This window comes from Protopterus annectens, chromosome 6.part0 (genome assembly GCF_019279795.1).
Source record: "Protopterus annectens isolate FY-2018-M chromosome 6.part0, PAN1.0, whole genome shotgun sequence".
Classification (NCBI taxonomy): Eukaryota; Metazoa; Chordata; order Ceratodontiformes; family Protopteridae; genus Protopterus; species Protopterus annectens.
The window spans coordinates 514,976,803-514,997,465 of NC_056737.1; positions in this window are offsets into that span (position 1 = coordinate 514,976,803).

Below are 20,663 nucleotides of genomic sequence, written 5' to 3' on the forward strand. Positions count from 1 at the left end.
TTTTTCGACAAATATGTCTGCACACAAACTATGTGTGTGTGTGTGTGTGTGTGTGTGTGTGTGTGTGTGTGTGTGTGTGTGTGTGTGTGTGTGTGTGTGTGTGTATATATATATATATATATATATATATATATATATATATATATATATATATATATATATACATACATACACACACACATATACATATACATATCTATACATATATTCATCTTTAAATCATATGCATATTTACATATACATTAGCACTGTATTACTTTTAGGTTAACAGGGACATGCAGAAAAACAGGGCATTAGAAAGATATCTGAAATCATTGTGAATGCACAGTGCAGAATTCCTTTTTCTGATTAGCTTTGTTTCTTTTTCCTTTTTTTTTTTTGTTTTATTTTAGATGAAACATTTACAGATGCAAAAGGTTTGGATATCCTCCAGTGGTCAAACTTAATGTTAGACCATACAGAAAGAATATCAAAATTAAACAATCCGTCCCATTTGGAGCAAGCTACCAATATTTCAGCTTGACAAACTAGTAAACTTTTGCCTTAATAAAATGACATAGTTTTCAGAAATGTCATGATTTTATTAGAACAAGCCAAACTTTATTTTTACTGTGAAATGGATGGCTGCAAGGGTCAAGTCTATATTCAGACAGGGCAATAGACAGTAATTGCTTAAAAGCAATGACATGGATGTGAGGGCACGCATGCATCAGCATAGTCAAATGTATTTAGAAAATATTTTGTTGGGGGGGGCGGAGCCAGAATGGCAAACTGATAGCAGCAGTTTTTCAGAGCTCCAAGAAACTAATATAAAAAACAGAAAATAACTTATTTTATTTTAGCAAAAATACTTAGAATTGATAGCTGAAAGTATAAACTATATTATTAGTAACTTTGGTGAACTTAGGAAAGTTTTTTTCCTGGCAAATTATAAAGGAGAATTTATCATTTGTGGAGATGAGCACTTCAAAGACTTCTCATTCTGACATGTCTTTAAAAAAAAGAAATGCAGCTTGTGACATCTGCTCTCCAAGAACTCAAACTAAAAATGGATGATTTTAAGGAGATTTTACAAAACCTCAAGGAAAATTGTCAGAAACAAACAGATTCTCTTAAGGAACTTATACAGCAGCATCAATACAGAATAACACACTTAGAAGCATCCCTGAATGATTGTGATGGAAGACTGAAGGAAGAAGAAAGGCAGAAAGATTTTCTCATCAAACAAACATTTTGCTTCTTCAATAAAGTGGATAATCCTGAATACCTGGATTTACCTTTCCAGTAGATTTTAGATTTAAAAAAGTTGTCTGTATTGAAAGGGCTCATAGAGGCATAGAAAGGCTAAGGGAAGGTGTCATCCTCCTCCTCTCTCTCAGACCAATATAAATATTTCTATTTATCTTATCTTGGGACAAGGTTTGGTCTAAATCTGAGGAAAAAAAAAAAAAATTTTAAAAAATTTCAAAAAAAATTAGGTTTGATAATGACCTACCTACAGGGTTTTTTGAACAGAGAACAAAAGCTTGGCCATTAAAAAAATTAAAAAATAATAAAGAAAAAACTCAGCTTGTCTTTCAGAATAAAATAAAAAAAATTAATAGAATGAAATGATGAAATATTTTTAATGCCCTAGAAGTCATCCCTTTATTAGAAAAAATAACATTATTTCCTACCCCTGAAGATATGGAATGGACATCTCTCTCTGAAGAGAGTTACTGATAAATCTTCTTAGAATATCTCAAGCATCTACTGCAACTAGACTTTAATTTTTTTCTTATTTTTTTTTTTCTTTATTTTTTTTCATTTCTATACTTTTTGTTCATATACAATTAAATAACTGTTTTATGCTTTTAGTTATATAAGTATAATATTACTGGTTTACTGATGACATGCTTTTCAAAATATATATATAGTCCTTGCCCTGCTAAATGCTCTTCTGAGTTATTACAAAACATTAACAGTTAACAGTTACTGTTAATCTACTTAACAGACGTTTCAACGTACTGCATTACAGATGAATCATCACATGAAACTGCTGCCCCGAAATGTTACACAGACAGAGAGTTATAAAATAAGGCAATTCATCATGTTTATATAACAGTTCTGTCTTTCTGTCTGAAAAGTAATATTATGGCGATATATAGCTAAAGTAGTTGATGCTTTGAAAAGAGAAATGGTTTGTGGTTCCCAATAGTAAGTTTTATATAAATAATGTTTTTTTACTAATGTTTGTCATTTTAACTGATGCCAGCAAATTATTATTGATTATAGTCAGTTATTTAAACATCTGCTATTCCAAAGGTTTAGGAGTTAATTAAGGACAAATATGTCTTATGGAATATTTCTAAAAATCTATGTTAAAAATCTATGTTAACATCTTTTGGGAATGATACACACTCACTATGTGCTAACACCCAATTCTCGTGAAGTTTTTATTTAGTGGGAGTTTGTCATGATAAGATTTATTCAGACGGCAAGTAAATACAAATGCTAAATGATTCTTTGATTTGTTCTGCCATTTTGAAGTTTTTATTATAACCAATACAGATGACATGCTTAGGCATTTTGGATAATCATTTAGATTGTTAATAAAGCTAATGTTTCCTTAGTCTATTAAGCACTAAATTCAGATTATATATATCCTAATATGTCTCTTGCTTCCTTAGTGGATAATTACTGTATAAATGTTTAAGGTTTCTAATAATAGTGTATGTAACTCATATCTAAAATCTAACTGGAATTAATATCTGATTAGTTGTTTATCACTACTATTTTTCTCTTAATTTATAATATATTCTCCATTTTTTACTTTGCTTTCATGGGCTCGAACCAACAAAGGTTGATGGTTGGGATAGGTAGTCTAGCAGATTTAGTTTTGTTTGCTAGATTAGAAATTTATCTCATTCTATGTACAGGGTGTATTAAAGTTTATATCAGAGTGAAATATGCTAATTTTTTGTTATTTAACTATTTTTCCAGTTTTGAAATGCCTGCCACAATTGTTTTACTTTTATCTTTCATGGGGAAAGTTATTTGGATTGAGATAAATAGAAATACAACAATTGATATTCTATTGTTTATTCAGGAAGAGTATTACGTATACAGGATTCTATTCATACAAGTTCCTTTATTATTTGTTATCTTTGAAGAATTCTGATATGGATTTAACTTTGATATCCTTAAATACTAATGGCTTAGACAACCCATATAAGAGAGCCAACCTACTAAGGTATCTAAACTAAACAAGGCTCAAGTAGTTTTTCTCCAAGAGACACACTTTAAAATAAATGACACATTTATGTGGGACCCTAAGGAATATACAACACTTGCTCAATCTTCTTATAAAAAAAAAGACCAGAGGAGTAACAATTGTATGGAAAAATACTTTCTTAAATCCACAAATCATTTACAAACATGTAGATAATGATGGACTCATGGCCTTAGTTATACTTAAATTTAATAATAGAATTTGGACCCTGGTTAATTTATGGTTCCAGAGTATGGGGGTTGGACTAGTTAAGAAACACTTAGACTTTATTACAACTACTTCTAAAGGTAATATTATACTAAGAGGTGATTTCAATTGTATCACATATATTACAGAAACTACCATTAGGAAATCTCCTAGACTATTGTCCTCAGCCAAACAGTTAAAAAAATGGACAGAAATGTTTAAATTAAAAGATACCTTTAATGCTTTGGGACCAAATTATTTACTATTCTCACACCAGGACTATAGACATGGGACCCAAACTAGAATATATAAAATTTATATCTCACAAGATCTTTATTCTAAAATCTTGAATTTTTCAATACAGCCTTGTCCCTTTTCAGATCATAATTCCCTTGTTAACAATACACTTGTAATTCAATCAATTAGTTATTACTTCAAGGATTCCTTCATATATCACAAACATTAAAGACTTTAAATCTTAGATAACTTCTGAACTTCAGCTTTTCTTAGAGATTAATTATAAACCTGAAGCAAACACAATTATGGTTTGGGATTCTCTTAAGGCCTATCTATATGGTAAAAGCATTAGCTGGTACATAAATAAAATTAAAGAATGGGACTCAGAGTTACAGCAACTCCAAAATCAAATATTATCTCTTAAATCTAATAAAAATGTAATTGCTACAGATAATAAGAGGAAAATAGAAGAAACAAATACGAAATACAATGAAATATTATCCCATAAAACTAATTTAGCTATGGAAAAACTGAAATTAAAATTTTATGCTACCTCTCCTAAGCATCTTCATAACCTATCTATGAAAGTTAAGATACAATCAAAAATTAATAATACTGATAGTATCTTTCATGAAGGGAAAAAGAAAAAAGTCTCGGACATAGGGGACATTCTAGAGGCTTTCAATTATCATTATACAGAGCATCATAATGATAAAATAAGTACAAATGAATGTGGGAGTTAGAGAATATAGTTCCCAACATAACAAAAATTCCTGAGGAACTTAAGTTAGCTATACAAAAACCTATTTCTCAAAAGGAAATTATGTATGGGATTAAAGGAAGTAAGTTTAATAAAGCACCTTTAATAGATGGCTTAATTATTGAAATTCATAGATTGTTTCCTTCTTCTATAATCTCTCTCCTACATAAAATCTTTCTTGAAGTTCAAATATTAGCAGATATTCCTCCTTCTTGGAGATATTCTCTAATTTCCCCTATATTAAAAGAGAATAAGGACCCTAATCACTGCAACTCATAAAGACCAATTTCTTTGTTGAATAATGATTATAAACTATTTATGTCAATTATGGTCAATAGATTGAAAATACCCATATCTAAAATAATTAACAATGACCAAACTGGTTTCATACATAACAGGCATACACAGGATAATATTAAAAGAGTATTAACTCTGATAGATTACCTCAATAGAGGAAATCATGAAGCATTGATAATAGGTCTAGATATTCAAAAGGCCTTTGACTCCTTAAATTGGTGTTATTTATTTAAAGTCTTACAGTTATTTGATCCCCCCCTTTTTATAACAATGATAAAGAAAATCTATGAAAATAATCTAGCATATGTCAAATTAGTCAACAAACTCAAAAAATAAAAAGTAACCAAATACTAATAAAAGTAAAAAGAATCCAGGCCACCTTGTTGAGGTAAAACAGTCTTTATAACAAAACAACAATTCAAAATATGAGTGCTTTTGTCTACAAGCTAGACTTCATCAGATAAGAAACATGCACATCTGCTACCCTTTACTTAAATACCATTTCCCCTATATGTTAACCAATTAACATTTAAAAGGGAACACCTTTTAAAAATTCACTTTTTAAAAATTTCTTCTTTATACATTTCCTATAATACAATACCTAAGAAAACATTTTAAAATGTCTATAAATTAAATAATTTTATCAAAATATACAAAGATATACAAAGAAAAAATCTCATCCAACTATAAAATGCCTGTACATACTTAGATGTACCAACTTCATACCTCAGATGATATCATATTATTACTGACATAAATTTTATCAAAATGTTTGCCAAGGACATCCATACATCCCAAGTATTTGTTTATAACAAACAAATACTGAAAAAATAAATAAAAGAATTATTGAAAAAATACTTATTTCAAACAGGAAAAATGTACTTTTTGTATAGTATGAAACTAGAGCAAAACCTTTTAAATGTTTTCTGCCTTAGATATTAGAACAGGCTTGATGGTTACATATTCATTCAAACCAGGTGTAATAAAGGATTTTAATCTCAACTGCCATTTCAATTCTTTACCCAGCAAAGCATTTTTTATGTCTCCCCCCTTGAGGTTGTTTTCTGTGATGGAATCAATAATACCAAATTTAAAACCATTATATTTTGATACAATATGATATGATAGGTTACAACTGATAAAAATGGTACCTACAATATTATATATAGCACAAGTCCTTATACTTCCACCAGGAAAGAAAATCCTTAAATAAATCACTTCAACTCTGATGAAATTCCTATGGTACCCCAAAAGAAATACAGTGGCATATTCTCATCATATCAGAAAATGGGAACAAGGGGGGGGGGTTAAAGTTCCCAGAGACTGAAACTTATATAAAGGCATCTATAATTAAAATAGTGATGAATTGGATAAATCCTAGATACTCTTCCAACTGGAAACAGATACACTCCATTATACTAATGAATGAAAACTGTTTATCAAATAATGCTTTGGTAACTGACAAATATAAGATATGGCACTATTTAAGTTTAAATTTACAGAATAGTACAGCAAAATTAACGAAATTAATACCATTAAACTCTATTTTTGATGTGTTTAGAAAATTCATTAACACAAATTTAGATATAAAACGGTGCATAGATTTGTAATACCATTTACTATTACAAGGGATTTACCTGATAAAACACATAAAGAGATTTTTGGTTTATGGGAAAATAATAACTTATTTTGTTGGTTGCAATGTATTGAAAACCAACAAGCTTTGAACACACAAAGTTTATTGTCAATTTATGGCCTATCCCCTAATGACTGGTTGGTTGTTCAGAGGGTCACAGCATACACTAAGGATCTGTGTAGAATAATACATAACTCATCCTTCAAAACCATACAAAAAATTATAAACTGGATTTTTGGAATTCTATATAAAAATATCAATGTTAAGAATGAATTATCATATCTATATAACACTTTGTCTATAAGAAATCTCCTAAAGATTCTTACTGGCAATACCTAACTAAAGGGTTTAAAGTATCATTATCAATGGAAGATAAAACAAACATTTTATTTTCAGTTAAACTAACTTCTTACTCACAATTCTGGAGGATTTTTCATTGGAAATGTCTACACACATCCTTTTTGACAACTGAGAAACTCTCAGAAATGAAGACTTCAAACAGCAAGTTATGTTGGAGATGTCATCTGTCCACTAATGCTGACTGGTCTCATATTCTTTATGACTGTACTAATATTAAACCATATTGGAATGAGATTAACAAATTTCTTCAAGTTATCTATACTAATATATTTGTTTTGACAACGTCTTTAATTTTATTGAATGTTGTTAATAGTAATAATATGAAGAAAGATGACCTGTATTTGTTGTGGACAATGTTAGCAATAGCCAGAAAATGTATAACTAGAAGATGGAACTGTAACGTAGCACCCACAATGGAGGAATTCCTATCATCACTGAAGAAATGCATACTAATGGAGAAAAGAACTAAAGAGTTAAGAACTTTTCCTAAGCCATTGGTTAATAGTCTGTGGAGGAAAGTTTTGAATTTGATTGATACCCTACAGATGGAACCAAACTCTTTCTAACTATCATAGTTTATACATTAACTTATTATTTAACTACAAATGTTTTTATCTGAATCCTTTTTGTCAGTCTGAATGTAAATGCTGTAAATAGTTATTGAATGTTATGAATGTATTAAATTGTGTTATTTCATCAAAATAAAAATCATGTGAGTAAAAAAAAAGAAAATATTTTGTTAAAGTAAATAATAATGTAGAGTATTTTTGGTAAAAAAAAAATCTCATGAAAGGTTTTAGGCTTTCAGTTATATGCTAGCAGATCCTGGTGGAAATATTTTCATGCTTTGATTAGATCCTAAACAGTGTACAAAGTTCTTCAAAATTAGCATTCTACTCTTTATGTGCAATGACCTACGAAGCCTTACAAGAAAGAAAGAATGACTAATGATTTTGTTTAGTCATTAAAGCTATCTCTTTTCTCTACATTTTTATATAGGGTCTTCATTGCTATGTTATAGTTCTCCATAATGTGGCCATGCAGTAACAACCAGCCCCAGCTGCTTTATTCCAACCCCACTGGAAGTGATCCTTACTTATAAAGAGCCTCATGCAGCATTACGTTTTTCTTATTATCCCATGGTGTTGCTTAGTTACACTGCATCTCTTCCACATAGGATGCTGGTAGTTTCCCTTCCATCAGTATTGTCATTAGTTTCTTTACCCTTAGAGTTCTACATCTACTTCTGACAGGCTCTCTGCTTTGGTATAGCTGAACTCTGTACATGTTCCGCTTTCCCTTTTCCTTCCTTCCATAAAACACTCATCCATCCATACCACTCATAGCTGCTACTAAATAACTACTTTCTCCACCTTGTCACATAATTTACACATAAAACACTGTAACTATTCATCTACTGCTATTTTGCATCTCTTCCATTTGTCCATATCCACCTCTCTGTACAGGACACTAAAACTCACTGAAAGTGTAAACTGAGACACTAAAACCCATGAACTGAGTTTAAAGTTTTTGCCTCAAGGACACATCATATTTGCTCCTGGCTGTAATGTATGTTGTATTTTTTTCTCTTTTTCAAACCAGATTGTAATTAACTGTATCATTTCTGCCTATGTCGATTCATGTAATAGTTGTAACAATCTAACTAATATTGCTGGAGCTTTTCTCCCTAGGTCACTGCTGAAAAATGGCTTCTGTCCAGTTAGACTAACCCAGTCAACAAATTTCAAAATAAGTAAATAAATAAGTCTTTTCATATTAGATGTTTTTCTTCTTCTGTTTCTATACTCACATTCCTTAGTGTGTTCTTAAATTCCCTGTCAATTTTTACATTGAATTATGTCAATTACTACTGGAGTCTTTTGCTATGACTCACATTTCCCATCAGCCCCCACACTGATTCTTTTCACTGTTCTAACTACTGGAGTCTTTTGGCAAGTTGCATATTCTCTGTTAGTTTCCATGCTGGCTTTCTTTACTATTTTAGCAACTGGAGCCTTTTGGTAAGAGTCAGTGTCAGATTTATTTACACCTTCCATTTAGTGCCAAATCAGTGGCCATTTATAAATTCTTTTTTAACTTATGCTATGTATTTCTGGCTATGTATCTGGTTTACCCAACACCTTCCATAACTCTTTAAATTGCATTTATCCTTAGTCAGTTATCACATAATATGGTAAGTTAGACACTACAATTAGAGGCTGTAATAATTTAACTAGAAGAGTTTGTATTTCTACCTGTGTTATAGGGTATAACTTATTTTCCCTATATACACTTCTTGCTTCAGTTTTTTTCTCATTAACTATTTCATTCTTAAAACATACTATAGCAATAACCCATGCCTGGGTGTGGGTAATGCTGGATTTACCCACGGTTGGTGTGGTTTGGTCATGAGGGCGAAGCCCGAATGGCCAAACAAAGGCAACCATGAGTAAATCCAGCATTACCCACACCCATAAGTGGGTTATTGCTATTATACAATGACATTATTTAAAAAAAATTACTTTTCTTAAATAATGGCATTGTATAATGCCTCCTTGTTGCCCTTTCGCAGCTGTCTGGTATTCTGCAGCAGTTCTGATGTACTGCGCATGTGTATGCTTACGCAGTACATCAGAGCTGTGGGCAAAAGCAACGGAGAAAGCAAGATCTCCGTTGCTTTTTACAAACTGTCTCGCTATGTTAAAGGAGTTTAACATAGCGAGACAGCTTGAAAAAAAGCAACGGAGAATCTCCTTTGCTTTTTTTAAAGCTGTCTCGCTATGTTAAACCCATTTAACATAGCGAGACACCTTTAAAAAAGCAACCGAGGAAGGAAGATCTCCGTTACTTTTTTTAAAGCTGTCTCATTATGTTAAACTCATTTAATATAGTGAGACAGTGTATAAAAAGCAACGGAGATCTTGCATTCTCCATTGCTGTAAAAAGACAGAGTTATACTAATGGAAAAAGTCCGGGCAACTGGACCTTTTTCCATTATTATAACTCTGATTTACAACATGCACGCTGACCAATCAGCGTGCACATTTTGGGATATCAATAGGGGGTCGTTGTATAATGTGCTTTAACTAATGTAATCGAGTTTACAGAATCCAGCAATCCCTCCCTTTCTTTTTCCTATACCACAATATTATATTTAATGAGTTTAGCACCACCACTTCCTATAAATTAGATTCCACATTTCTAGTAGTTAAAAAATCAGCATTATAACATTCCATAAGTTCATATTTCGCATGCACACTTTAAGGTATAATTTGTAGGTTACCATAAACAGTTTTCACCGTCAGCACTTTTGTTATTAACTGTGCAGTATTTGTACACACACTCTTTTCTACAACATTTAAAGCTGGCTTGGATGGTGCTGTTTTCTTGTTTGCAGGGAAATCAGTGTGTTCTCATTTGAATGCTTGTTATTAGCCCATGGTGGATAAAAGTTTAACTTAGAATTTTTGCAGTTTGACTTAGCAGTAGGTGTTCTACTAAAACAACTAATAAATAACAACTATTTTTCTGGAGGACTTCGGATCATTCTGGAATACACACTTTAAGTTGCTAGGATCTGCATTTTCAAATCTCTACAGCAAATCTTTCTAAGATTTACATGCACTATTTTTAGCCACATTCTGATTTCAGACAGTCATGGGCATCAGGATCTTTTAATTGCTTATATGCCTTCTGAAAATTCACTGTTATGTGAGATGCCAGAATTCTGGTTCACTCATCATGGGCCACTTTCCTCAAACCACATACCTTTCAAAGGCTACTAAGTATGCCTGCACATCATCTTATTTGCACAGATGCCTCAAATGGCCAGTGAAATTTGGAACTTGTAGCAAGGTTTGAACTGTTTCTTCAGGTGTAAACCTGTTGTTGCAGGCAAAACAGGTGTGTTCTGTGGCTACACTTTTCTACAGGAGGCTAAGCTAGTGCTAATTAGTATCCATACTCCTTTCATTCAGAACATTGTTAGAATTTTCTAAGCAATCTAGTAAAATTTTCACTTTGCACAGGATTCTGCAGTTGCAATTTAGTACACAAAGGGCCTTAACTTTATACAAACACACACACACACACACACACACACACACACACACACACACACACACACACACACACACACACACACACAAGCGCGCGCGCACACATGAATACACATGCATGCAACTCCTGTTCAATGTTGTTTCTCATAATATTTTTCCACTCTGAGGACCTTTATGAATACAGTCAATCCCTGCATGTGCACAACTGCTTTAACAGTTCCTCAGTTTCAGAAAACGTTTCAAGCAACATGCCACTTACTTCATTAAAATGTAGCATTCACTCTGGAGGCTAACATCTACTGAAACAATCAGCCAATATTGCTACTCAGGCAGAGCTTGCATTTCTGAGAGGGGACAGACTCAGACAGATTACTTTCAAGGAAGCTTTTAAGAAGTCATAATTTCTTATTTTTTTTCCTTTTTGTTGTAATCCAACAATACTGTATTTTGTAATATCCAAAAGAACAAGTTTCCCATCAATCTTCGATTTTAAGCAAATGTATTTAAAATAACACTGCAAGTTCAACTTCTTGAAAAGAAAGAGAGAAATGACAAAACTAAAATAAGTTCTTCACTAAAGCCTTGTCATAATCCAGAACATAAAGCCTTATTATCCATTCCAACACGTAAGTTCAGTAGTTCAGCAAAAACAGTTCTGTGAGGATTGACATTCAGTTAACCATTCTTCCTTCTTTTCAGCTTCAGGGAAGTCCTTCCTTAGCATACCTTTCAGAAGCACCATTCAGCTTTCCATGTTGCTTCCTGGTCACTCCTTCTAGCTGCATCCCTTCTCTCAAAGGTCAGGACAACTAAGTCTAAGAATGGTAATTGGTCTAAAATACCTCTTCCTGAGGTTGATTCCCATTGCCTTTCAACCTTATGCCTGTGCCTACTTGTCACAGCATTAAAGGTTAAGTGTTCCCTAGAATCAACAGCCACTACAATGCCACTACACACACACACACACACACACACACACACACACACACACACACAATTATTATGGGTCTGTGTGGTTCTGTTAGTATAGTGATTGTAGTTTTTGTTTTGGTAATAATGCACGGCCATGACTATAACAATGGGACATCAGAACTATTGTAGAAGATACGACATTCAGGATCCAGTTTTCTGAAAGCATTTTTAGAAACAATGTTTCTTGTTTTATCAATAGCATGGTGTTTTATATTGCCTCCCTGTACTAGTTCCAAAGATGCTATACATTGCTTCTCCATGGCCAAAAAAATGCAAACTTGGTTTGAGTAAAGTCAAGTCTAATTGTTTACTAACTTATTAGTGCAATGTATGTGATTTTCATCAGAAATTATGTATGTTTCTTCTCAGCAATTATTTTAATTTCCAGTTTGTGGATGCATACCTCTCAACTGTCCAGATTTTCACAGAATGTCCAGATGTTTGCCTCATATTTTTGGACTATTTCTCATAAAATTGTTGTTTTCTGGCAAATCACTAGCAAAACTTTGAGGACTGAAGTCAGTTTATAATGGCAGACAATTGAATTTCAGACTTCATATCCTTCAGAAAATTCATGCTAATGCAAAACTTATTATTCTGTCAACTTTCTATGTTTGTAAGAGCAACATTCAAAAAGTGTCCCTATTTTTTGGTCCTTTGTCCCCACATGATTTATGGCTTTGTCCAGATTTCTTGCTCTAATAGGTTTATAGGTATCTGTGGATGGTTACCCAAAACTACAAACTACAGAGCAAGAATACTTCAGCAGAGCAAAATTTTATATACTGCTTCAATATGATCAAGTTTTTACTCATTGAATCATGTAAAATTAGTTGCTAATACTTCCAAAGACACTTTTGAAATTGAGGCATTTTTCTCTAGAAAAACATTCTGTATGTTGCTTTCCAATGATCATATAAAAAAGTCCACGTTTCTTTATGAAGGTCATAAACAGCAAATAAGAATGTTTCAGCTTAGTGCACATAAAACTTGGTTCATTTATTAATATTTCTGTCATTGCTTTTGGAATAAAATATCTGTCTTTTTACAAATAACAATATGACACTAGTACATCCTCCCATTTTTTTTTTGCTTTAAATAACATAAATCACTTTCCACTTCTGATATTGCTTCTGAAAACTCCTCATGATTTTTTTTTCCATTTGATACATGTAAAACAAGTTTCATTTGGTTGATATCACTTCTGATAGAGCTTCTGAAAGCAATGTAGTTTTTATCAAGACCAAAATATAATGTTTTCCTGTGATATTTCTGACCACATATCTTTAACTACTAATACTCCAGAATGCCTCCAGTTCAAGCCAACATTTGGCTATTACTTAGTTTGGCATTTTAGGATACCCATTGTGTTAATTAATTATATCTGCACAATTGTTTTAAGATAAGAAGTATTAAATATTGTGTCCCTGAGAAAAGTTTTTTTGGGATTGAAGGCTAGTTGGTTCATATGTTTTTTGCTTCGTGGATATAGTCGCATCATGTAGATATATATTTGCCTAATCTCACTGTATAGGTTTTGAGCTCTTTAATTCACCTATTTTACATGTTTGATAATACTATTGTGAAGAGTGCAGGTATTTTATTTTATTTACATACTGCACATGTCTTTGCATAATTTATGTCGGACCTTGAATTTTATTTATTTGTAACTAAATACAGGTGTATTAGCACTTATGTTTAACTAAATATAGTTGCATTAGTATATATTTTTAATAATTGTAGATGTAGTTATTTGAAAGGTAGTTTTGTGTGTTTTTATTGTACCTTGTCTTTTTAAGTGTTAATTGATTGTTTATTTTAGCATCATGTGATGGGTATAAAAGTGTATGTTTTGAATAGGCAACAGTTTGATGGTCTGATGAAGCAATTCATGAAAGCGCTAACCTCTGTGCACTAATAAAAGACGTTTTTTACATCTGAGACTGAATTACTATACGTTGCATGGTTGCCTCTTCCGCTATTTTTTGTTTGGATTGATTGAACATTTGGAAGAAACAAATGCTTTATTTCTTTCTTTATTGAAACAGTGTAAAATGCTATAATGAGTGAAAAACTCAAAACATTTAATGAGAGCAAAGAACAATTCCCTGAAACCTGCGAAAGGAGACCATGTAAGATTGTCATTCTTCTCTGCTGATACAACATATTATTAATTGTATGTTATTGTACCAACAATTTTGAAACCTTTTGGGAAATGAATGCTAAAACGTGGTATATATAGCCATTTTGGTTGAGCATCTCAGCTACATGTGTTTCACCTGATGTATGTGTATTTCCTGACAAAAAATATTTTAATGTCACAAGATTGAATTCCAATGTCCACAAAATCTTCGTCTCTTAAAAATAGTTTTTTAAAAAGAGTGTGTGCACTCAGGGAATTCCTTCCATTTGAAAAGAAAAAAAAACTAACATTGAATGCCTTGTATCACACAAAGATAAAAATACATTCTGCTAGATATTGTGGAGATGTTTAACAAAACCAAATCTGTTCTTCCTTGATGTTATATCCATCCTTTTTTTTTTTTTTACCACTATAAGAGTTTATCTTAGATTGTGGCTGTGAGTCTTTCTGTTTAATGACTATGTCCAGATTTTGTAGCTTTTTAACAGTTTCTGAAGTAATTGTACTGTTGAATTAGTAGCTGACCATAGGTTCTTAGGTGCTTACTAGGCTAAAGACCACAAGGGCCTTTTTAAGCCTGGCCATGCATCCCAAATCTCTTACAAGTTCTGATACCCCTGATAAGTGTAAGGAGGGGCTTGGGAGATGAAATAATTATAGGCTAAGGCTTGGGGGTTGAAACATTTACAGGTTGCCTGGGACTTTCCTGTGCTAAGATGAATGAATTTCTTATAACCTATTTGCATCATGTAGTCTTGCTTCTTTCAGGGAATGTTCTTTATTATTGCAATTCTAATGACTTTGTTGATAAATACCGTGATCCTTTCTAATATATTCACCATGAGGCTGTCGTAGCATAACCTTCATATGTTATATCCCAAGATTTTGCAAGACAATGTTAAACTGAAATGGTTCAGTATCTGACTTCATCATTTCTGTCATTCTAAGTTTAGAAAATACTTTATGTATCACTAGGATAGCTGCAACAGGAAACTTAGAAACTCCATCTTTTCTGGTGAAAATGTACTCTTAGTTGCTTAGTGCATCATTGGAAGCAATTTTACCTGAATTTCATGGACTTTTTGGCAAATCAGGCATACCCTGGCAAGTACTTGGCAAAGCTGTACTGTAATAACTTACAATATTTGAGAAAGGTCTGCATTTTAATTTTAGTCTCAGGAAATCATATATTCTCTGTTATAACAACCTTTGAGCTATGTCTAAATATGTTCAGTGAGCTATGATGATTGCATTCCTCTGAAGTGAAATCTGTATAATTATTCAGAAAATGTTTATAAAGTATCTATCACTCTCCAACACAGTGCTACATCATTGGTTATTTTCTACTTTCCTCTGTTTCCTTTGTTTTTCCTTCTTCTTTAACCCTTTCGAACAGTATGACTTTTCATCTTTCTTGCTCACTTTTAAATAATGTCAAAGTCCTTGGGGCAGAACACTCAGCTATGATATTTACATACTCTTTGGCTAGTTTTTCATAGTTTTATCTAACATCAATTAAAGTAAGCATGTATCTGGAGGGATGTTCTTCATAAACCCGAAAGCTCAATTACCCGACTTTCATAATAACAAGCAGGGAAAACTGAAACTCCAAAACACCGACCGCTTGGAACACCGATGTTTCACTACAGGTAAGTAACCCGTTGGCCAACCCAGCAAACAAACCAAAATGGAAGCAAAAACACAAAAACATGGGGGGGCTTTGCCCCTTCACACCCCCCTATGTGGGGGGCTGCACCTCCTCACCCCCCCTAACTAAATATACCAACTCCAAGATTGCACTACGGTGGAGGTAAGGGGCAAAGGTCAACATGCAAAACCATTTCTTTGGCTAGTCTTAGCATTAGCCTTACATAATGGCATAGCTACCTGAAATGTTGTAGCCTAGTTCAATATTACTAGTAGCTACTAATGTCCATTTCTATATCTCACTAGTGGTCCCAAAATGTTCATAACAACATATTCAAATGATACCTCTATTATAGGCAGTAAGTTCAATAGGCTCTTCAGTCCAGGAAGGGGTACAGTTTTCTGGCATTCTGGACAAGAAGCACAGAAATGTTCTATTTCATTCATTATGCTTGGCCAGTAAAATCTGGCACTTACCCTTGTCATAGTTTTGTACATCTCCAGGTGACATTCTCCCATGTGACTATCGGATAGCTTTATTAGTAGTGTCCTGTAGGAATTTGGTGCTAGCAGCTCATGTAGAACCTTCTTCCCATCTTTATTTACTTTATGTAAGAGAGAATCTTTTAACTCAAAATAGGCTTAAGGGGTAATAGGACAATCTTGCTCATTTTCCTCCCTTACAACCTTGGCTACATTATCTCCTGTCCTACTTAAATTATCAACTTCTCAATGAGCTTTTCTAAAGCTTATGTGGCTTACCACTAAGTCCATTAACTAACTTCGAGTGAACTGAAGATTGGAATATAACTGGAAGAAGACTGTGCATATTAGAACTGGGACATGGGTGGGTAAACTAAAATAAAGGAAAAGAAGAAGAGGTGATAGGAAGGAAAGGTGAAAGATAAGCATGTGGGCAGAAGGACTTGTAGGACTTTAAGTCAAACAGTACAAGAAAATTACAGTGAGTTATTTGCCCAAGTTAACGGCTTGCTTAGTAGGTGGTTTAATAAATACAATCGATTAGTGGGATGAATAAAAAATTTTCAGATGATGGTAATTGCAAGGGTACTATATACATATATTTAGGCATCTCATACCAGTGGAAGATTCAAAATTGGTTCAGAAGAAACAGATGAGCTGTGATAAGCATGCATGGAATAATAAAGCAATAGAGTATTGAAAGAAAGATTAAGACTGGGGAAAATACTGGAAGGATGGGGAATGCTGGACTTCTACACGTATCCACAGGCAGCAATATTAAAGAAAACAAAAAGCACATGCTGTGGTAGAAAAGCTAGGAGGTTAAAACTCAAAAAATCAAAATGAATGCCAATTTCAATGACTGTAATAAAAATAACAAAGTCAAAATGGTCAAGCGCTTTCGTCCTGTATATGATGGAACTTCATCAGAACCTCTAAATAGTTAATCACACCTTGGTTAAATAGTCTCAATAAAATCATGTACCTTTAAAATCATACTTTACATCAACTAAAACATTAAAATAAATCATAACTGTAAGAACCTAAAAGCCACTATAAATATAATAAATCAAGTAAGTAACAAAAATATAATGAAAAAATATCCTTTGACTTAAATTCTAGAATAAAAATTATAAATCCAAAGCTTTCATCTTTAAAACAGGGGCTATCGAAATGTTATCATTAATGCCAGGGAGCATTGTGGCATTAAGTCTGAGCTGCCACCTTAATTCACTTCTCGCAATCATGTTCTCCCAAAAAAAAAAACCTTATGTTTCTATAATGACTTGCTGCTTTTCCAGTATAAAAACCACACCTTTGACAAATAACGAGATGGACTAGCCCCCTACCAGCACAATTACCCCTAACTAACCTAACATGCACTTGACCATTTTGACTTTATTTGTACTGCAGTCTTTAAAGTTGGCATTCATTTTGAATTTCTGAGTTTTAGCCTCCTTACTTTTCTAGCACAGCATGTGCTTTTTGTTAACTTTGGATTTTAAATGATCGCTACATGTTTCAAGCTTTTATTGTTTTATAAGTTTTACAGGCAGCAATATTAAAATTTGTTTCATAAGTTCAGAAAGGTGCGGAATGTCAAGAGGAGAAGGCTGAGAAGGGGGAGACAGATTAAAGAGAATTGAGGAGTAGTTGAAGGTAGAAGGATGTAGGGAAGAGATATTTGTGGAGTTCAAGCTAATAAGTGTATGGAATAATCTCAATGTTAGAATACAGAGTAAAAACTCTATAATGGATGAGATGGAAGAGAGGAGGTTTGAATAATGTGACTGATTTGAAATATAAAGTGGGGAGTAGAAGTACAAGTTGAAATGTATAACTTGGAAGTAAAGGAAAGAAAGATTTAGCCTGAAGGCAGGGAAATTATTATAATTTATCCAGCTGAAATTGGATGTTAAGACTTAGTTAGTTGAGAGTAAATATAATGTTAAGACTTGGTTATTTGACAGTAAATATCACCAGGAGATGGGTAAACTGAATTAAAAGTGGAGTAATAGTTAGGTGTAATTACATCTAAAGAGGAACGTAATGAGATATTGAGAAGGTAGGATAAATTAAAGGACTTACCTATTATATGGGATCAGCATATAAGATGGTTGCAGAGAGGATTCAGAACTCCCCTTCAATTACAAAGCTGCTGGGAGGTGGACTAGGGGTAGTGCTGGAGATGTAGAAAGAAGGAGGCAAGAAATTTGCATATGATTTAGGAGTGTCAGGCACTTAAGTATTAATTGACTAATTGTATGGAAGAATGGTTAATGGTAAAGACTGTATGAGAAGCAAGTCCAAAAATAATGGAAATTCATAATCTTTGGGTTAAGTGGAGTGAACAGGAGAAAATGCAGTTACTGTATTTAAGAAGAAAGGTAAGCAGCCTTTTAGCTAAAGGATGGAAGAGTCAGTAAAGCTGGAGAAGAAAAATGGTGAAGGCCTATAATATCAGAGGATATATGCTTGTACTGGCAGCATAGTGAGATATGGAAAGTAGGGAAAAGTGAGGAAAGAATAGAAGAAAGTACTGGACAGGTATACTAGATGATAGTATCTATAATATTTATATGCAGATTATGTCAGTTTTAAAGGAGTAGGGCAGGTGTCGCAATTTATGTCTCATGGTACTATAGCTCAAAGTGCTATATCTGAGTGGGTGAGGACCTTTCTATGTTACAATTGTAAAGCTTGTAGTTCCATATTCAAAAAGAACTACTTCATATACCCTGACACTTGGATTAAATATGAACCCAAGTTATATGTGGACTGCAAAAGTAAGGATCTTGTCTATTTAAGAACCTGTAGGAATTGTACCTTATTCTACATAGAGAAAACCAATTGTTGCCTTAAAGATCGAGTGCTTGAACATCTTGGGGAAATATGTAGAGATGTGGGCTCAAATGCTCTTAGTAAACATATTAAGAAAAATATAGGACACAGTTTTGAGTTTATGGTCTTACAACTGACATTTAAGAATATTAGGGGAGGATGCAGTAATGATAGAACAGAAAGTAATAAATTGAAGTGGATCAATGTATTACAGGCAAACAAGGGCATTGGACTTAATGATAATGTTCCTTTAAGAACAGCCCTGAAAGCTCATAAGCTGTCATTGATTAATCCGTGTTGTTATGGTTTTTAATTAGTTAATTGAGTTTAATGTGTATATAAGATGGTTGTACTGCTTTGATATTTTATAGTCTGATGAAATGCATTAAGCACAAAACCATTGAATAAAACTGTGAAATTCAACCTTGGTGGTTGGTTATTTTGCCTTTTTTGTCATTGATTTTGTGTTACAACCAGCCTTTGATAGTAGTGTGCATCTTATTTCTGGTAAAATCTTGATTTAACCAGTATTAACCCCCACCCCCTGTAGATCAGTGCACGTGTACAACTTTAAGAAGCTTTCTAGGGGCTTGCACAAGTGCATACATACTGAGCACATGTGAGCCTGACTTCCATTTTGTAGTACGCTGTTGAGATATAAGCATGTATGTCAATGCAGTCTGTCTGTTAATAATTTAATTTCTATTTTATAAAGCTGCTAGCCATCCTGATGTGTTTCTATGTAATAAAGCATATAAACAAACTACCCTACCTATTCGTCATCTATAATAGAGAGGGACAAGTGACATAGTATCAGAAGTGGCATGCCTAAAAGGACATGTGGCCAGAAGGGAATCCAAATGTTTCAGTTCAAGACCAAGAGGCACTCAGTTAACACTGGAGGAATATATAGGAGGGAATCATCCCTACTGCATGTATAACTCGCAAAACAGGTTAGGAATGAATTTCAGGTACACAAAATTCCAGGATGGCTGAGCGGAGGCAATAATTCCAATGCTGTTGATAGTAGTAAGAAGTTTTATTTCACCAAAACACACGAACCACAACGTTTTTTTCACTCGGTTCCTACCGAGCTTTATCAAGTACAATAAGAATAGCCTAAATGGCAGTTTATATACATTCACTTGGTTCAATTTAATTCATTACATATGCAAATGCTTTCTTAAAGTTATACTGTTTGATATTTAAAACACTTGTTTAAAAAATATGTATAAGAGGTAGTTTGTACCTTTTGTCCTAGTAACCTATAATACTATATTAAAAATAATTCTAGAATTTTTTTAATGAATTTCAGGTATTAAAACTTGCTCAAGCTATTTCTTATTCACAAAATATGGACATAATTTGTTGGCATGGCAGACCGACTTCGGAAACCAACTCCACTGGTGTTTGACAATAATATTGAAGAGAACTGGAGAGTGTTTGAGCAAGAGTATGATATTTTCATACAGACTGCATTTTATGATAAGGATGACTGCACAAATGTATTTATTCTGCTTAATTTAGCTGGTTCAGAAGCCATAGAAAGTGATCATTCAGTTGTGTATGCACCTGCTGTCTTTGCAAGAGAGGTGAAAATCTGTTATATAGTTGTACAGGCTAAGTTAAGGGAAGACCCCGAGTGCTTGAAACATAAATTTAGAGAAATGTGCAACCCCTAAACAAATGTTGCAATGGAAAGGCACTTATTTTACACAAGGGATCAAAAGCCTGATGAAACTTTTGCAGCATATATAACTGATTTGAGAAAC